This window comes from Macrobrachium nipponense, chromosome 3 (genome assembly GCF_015104395.2).
Source record: "Macrobrachium nipponense isolate FS-2020 chromosome 3, ASM1510439v2, whole genome shotgun sequence".
Lineage (NCBI taxonomy): Eukaryota > Metazoa > Arthropoda > Malacostraca > Decapoda > Palaemonidae > Macrobrachium > Macrobrachium nipponense.
In genome coordinates this window covers 95,980,894-95,985,893 of record NC_087202.1, presented here as the reverse complement: position 1 = coordinate 95,985,893, position 5,000 = coordinate 95,980,894, and the positions used below count along the sequence as shown (strand labels likewise).

Below are 5,000 nucleotides of genomic sequence, written 5' to 3'. Positions count from 1 at the left end.
AAGTTGCTACTATTATATACTATATATCAGTAGCAACTTTGAATAATGCTGTACTTACCCACTGTCTGAGAAAGAGAGCTCTGACCATGGTACTTGCCTGCACTGTAATGTATGGCGAACTCACAAACTAATTAACAGCACTTGTCAGAAAATGTGCATGTGTACTTCCGGTCAACCCGGCCTCATGGTCATCAACTATACGGGATGTTGGCCTTATAAACATCGCTGTTTCTCTAATCTATGTGGCATCGTCATACTAAAATAGGATTCTACGTCAGTGAAAATGGCATTAAATTGCGTGAAAGGAGTTCTTAGTCTTCCCAACTCTACAGAAAGTCTAAATTTATTGGATCCAGTAAGAAGAACTTGTCAACAAATTTCTCTTGGGATTGCGCAATTCTCAACGGTTATTGACTGCTTTTGTGAGCAATATTGGGATTCCTTGTCAGAACTTCAATATTTTTCCTTTTGTTTTATTTGTTGGAACAGTTAAAAAGGTAAAGGTTTATGTATGATTTTAGAGCTTAGTTTTCATAATTAATTCAGTCAAGATATCCGTTGTTATTTGCGGGAAAAGAAAACTCTCTCTCAAAGGAAAATGCAGGAATTTAAAACCTCTTTATAAACAAATGAGACAAACATCTAAAGCTCCAATGATTCTGTCTGCTTAGCGTTTATCACATTAACAGATTCTTATTAACATCAGACTCCAAATGTCTTCTATAGGTCTCTAAGCATTGATTCATATGATGAGGTGATAAATTCCATGACTGAGTCAGTTAGTCAGTTTCTGGAAGATTTAGAATGTGTTAAGCGGTTATGTTCAAGTCTTTCTTTTTGTCCACATCTATTTGTTTGTAAAATTTTACCATCACGTAAAATGTAATAACCAAAAAAGTATAGTCATAAGTAATCTGGTCATCAGTAATGGCAATTAATACTAAAAAGAATATAGAAGTCTAAAAATAGTTACTGACTGCTGATAGTAACATTGATAATATCATCTGTGCAAAATTTAGTTGACAGACCTTCTCTCCAAGTGGAAGATCGGTACTCAGTTCGAGTTAATAACAAGTGAAGCAAAGTATACGCATACTTGCTTCAGCAATTTTATCAAGTTATACTTTATACGCAGTTTTCCCGAGAGCCGATCTTTGCGAGAATAGGAATGAAAGAACTTACAGAAGACTTTAGATACGACGGATGAGTGGCAGAATTTACTCGAAGAAAAGCGGGAAGCCACCTTTGTTTTCTTCGCCAGATAGGAGACTCACATGTTGTCATCCCCCGGCCCCCTCCCCCGACACGCCACAGCCCCGCCCCAGGGGGTGAGGAGAGTGAAAGCGTCCGGTACCGTGACGAAAGCGGCAGTCGCCTCAGTGATACCTTTCGTCGTATCCTGGATAGTAGAACGTACCAAAGAAAACAAATTACACATTAACAACAGCAATTGCAACAACAACAGAAACAAGAACAACCTTAGGAATATTTCGAATATGCTTTGGGAATCGTGTTTTTTTTTTTATCTGATCTTCCTCTGGCTGGAATACAACAAAAAATGATTTATTTCTTTTATGATTTAAGTTTAAATTATCAAGCTGTATAACATTTAAATCAGAATGGCGAAATTACTAGTAAAATGTAGTATAGTTTTTAAAACTAACAAAATAGATATTGTTGAAATTCATCAGCTTTCATCAACTGAAAGCAAAGGCAGGACTTACAATTAAGTATTTGTCTGTGTTCTTTTTGAGAAAATTTCTGAAATCTGTTATCTTATTGGTAAGAGCATAAAAAAATTGATATGAAACAGGTTATGATATGAGTGTGGGAATCTGGCCTTCAAAAAATTTTCTAAATAATTGTCGTGTTCAGAGGCCCTATATAAATACTATGTACAATATTTATGATTTTATTCTTTATTATTGTACCAGAAAAAACTGTAGAATTTGCTTTACCAAAGACTAAAGATTGTGTACTATTTACAGTATTAATTTTTCTACCATACTGTATCCTTAATATTACTACCATAAACAGCGTCCTGATGTTACTATTTCATGCGACTACCAAAGACAAAAACTTAGGCATTTTTTTTATTAGATAATGAATACCACCATAGATAATGAATACCACCGTCATAATGTACACTACTAATAACTTTATCAGTTAAAGAAAATTATTTATTTTTATCAGGATGCTGGCATCATCAACGGTTTTTTTGACTTGACCAAATCATGAGATTACCAAACACAACAATGATATATATATATATATATATATATATAGATATATATATATATATATGTATATATAATATATATATATATAATATATATATATATATATATATATATATATATATATATATATTTCTTATCTGAGAATGATTGCTACCACTACAGTGCTATTCATGGCTACCAGTTAACAGCAGTTCCGAAAAGACTTATGGGCATGAAGAAAGTAAAATGCGCTGGTGATTGGTTGTAATGCATCCTCATGGCGGAGTACTTAATTCGGGCCGTCTGCTTTCCCTAACTTTCTCCAGCCCCACACCTGGTAGCCACAGAAAAAAGGAAAATGTTTACATTTTTTTATTTAACTTTTTGCTTTTGCTAGAGGATGACTTGTTTTGTTATCGGTCTCATGAAACTAGAGAGAGTGAGAGATTTGCCATGTTTTTCTTAATTTTGCGGTATCTGAGAAGAAAAACCCTTGATTCGGCCATTTAAATTTTAATATTTCAGCTACGAGCTCTTCATATTCAATGCTTTAAAGCCTTTTACACACACACATACACACACACACAAAACGAGTACCCTACAACAGCAGTCAGTTTATCATTATCATTCCTAGATGACTTTTATTATTATGAGTGTTTAGTTAAGGTGTACCAGAGAAATCAGTTCTTCGTCAAAGCAATTTACAACTGGTTGGGTGGCTACTGCACGACAGAAAAAAAAAAAGGGGGGGGTGGGTGTGGTTGTTTATGGAACCGTTCCTGCTGATTTGGCCGTCCTTGGTGCAAACCCTGTTTCAAGACCATGACAATAATGCCTATTGTTTTTATCCAGTCGCATTTGGCGTTGAAAAACAGGACTATTAAGTCACCCGGAAAGGAGTATGCAGTCTTTTTCAGTCAACGCACGCATGAATAACATTTGGTACAAAATTTAAATCTTAATATATCGTTCATAGGTAGCTGAAGAATAAAGCAAATAATTATTAGGCTGTCTACTGATGACATTGGAGAGTATATTTCATCCATAATGTCATTCATCTGAGTCATTAGTAATCAAGGGAAAATAAATTATTGGTAAAACACGATGTTATCAAGGGAAATCTGTGCTCACTCCCTACTTAGTTTTTATTCTATCTTCTTTGATCTTCATTGTTCCGTAAGGCTCAGTGCCGTCAGTGAGCCATACGTAACGCACTGTGGGCATTACTACAGCGTGTCTACAGCGTCTCTTTGGCCCCTTAGCTACACACACTTTGCATCCATTCCCATTTCGTTTCTTGCATCTTGCTGTCCAACTTCTCTGACATTTACTTCTTAGTGTAATTGTGAAAGTTCCTCCCACTTCCACCTTCAGGTCCTAATACTTCATCTCCTTTTCTGGATCTCCTTACTTTCAAGTTCACCCACGCTAACGTACTCTTCAATTTGTTAAGAGCTAAACGGCTGAAAGTGCCTTAATAATTGGCGCTATGGCCAGAATTTAAAAATGTAATATTTGATTTCTGCTTTGTGCGTTCTTCACAATTTCAGTGGGTTATTATACATCCTTAGTAGTGTGTGATGAATATATGATTTATATTGCTTCAGAATGTCAACGAATAACAAGCATAATGAGGATTTATGCACCATATCTTACGTGTCTACTTGGAGAGCAACATAATCCTAGTTAGTTTCTTTAGTTACTAAATGTCGAATAACAAGTATAATGAGGGTTTATGCACTGGATCTTACGAGTCTACTTGGAGAGCAACATATTCCAAGTTAGGTTCCTTATTTACTAAATATCAGGATAAACTATGCATTCAGGCCATAAATAACATTGCAAAAAGTTTATTTTAAATTCAGAAAGAAAAGATTAGTAGTTGTAAGTAGGTTAAGGTAGCTAAAGACTTGTAAATAAAAATGCAATTGTGCACAACCGATATTGCCGAAGTAATGGTATTTTGAGAATGTGTTAAGGAAGCGGATATTATTCAACGTATTTCAATAGAAAATAAAGAACATAAAGGTTACCATACATAGGTTTTCATCACTATCCCAGATACGTAGTATCAAAACTGGTTATAGATAATTAGGTGTCTATATCCCGAGATCTCCCCGAATATTTTGCAGATAGCTTTCATAATTCAGTTAATGAAAATGCAATATTACTTTGACGATACATTTTCGAAACCTAGATTTTTTGGGGTAAATTTAGTTCCTATGAAGATATGGGAGCTGACATAACCCCGGAACTTAGAATATCATTATGTAATATTACTCCCACCATCTTGGCTAATCCGGAAAAGCATGTCATCATTCCTACATGGTAACATGAGAAAAGGCGTTTTAAGGGACTGGAAATGCTACCAGGGACATTGAGGAATTCAATTTAGTTATAATAGCGTCGTGCTCTTTTTTGGTGCTGTAAGATGGAAATAAGGGGAAAATGATTTGACTATGAGATTTAGGCAGTCAAGGCAAACACTGGATCCATTTTGGCCAGTAGTTTTCACGGGGGGTGTACGGCCCACAAAGTTGTGATGTGATTTTAAGGAGGCAATTCGAAAATGTTTAAACCAAATGAATGGCCTTTTGGGCTTCCCCCTCGTGAATATATAAAAATTATATATCACCACTGAGGGCTTCGGGATTTTCGAGGTGATTAGGTGGGGGTATGACCAAAATAAAGGCTGGGAAACACTGCGTTTAAGCCATGCAGATCACGAGATGAATACTAGGATCTTAAGGTGGAACTGGGATAAAACCCCACAGTTGCATT

General features: G+C 35.6%; 1 protein-coding gene across 2 annotated transcripts in view; it reads left to right on the top strand.

The window, feature by feature from the left end:
* LOC135221898 (pancreatic triacylglycerol lipase-like) overlaps positions 1–5,000 on the top strand; it is a 66,949-nt gene that overhangs the window by 798 nt on the left and 61,151 nt on the right. The window lies entirely within an intron of this gene.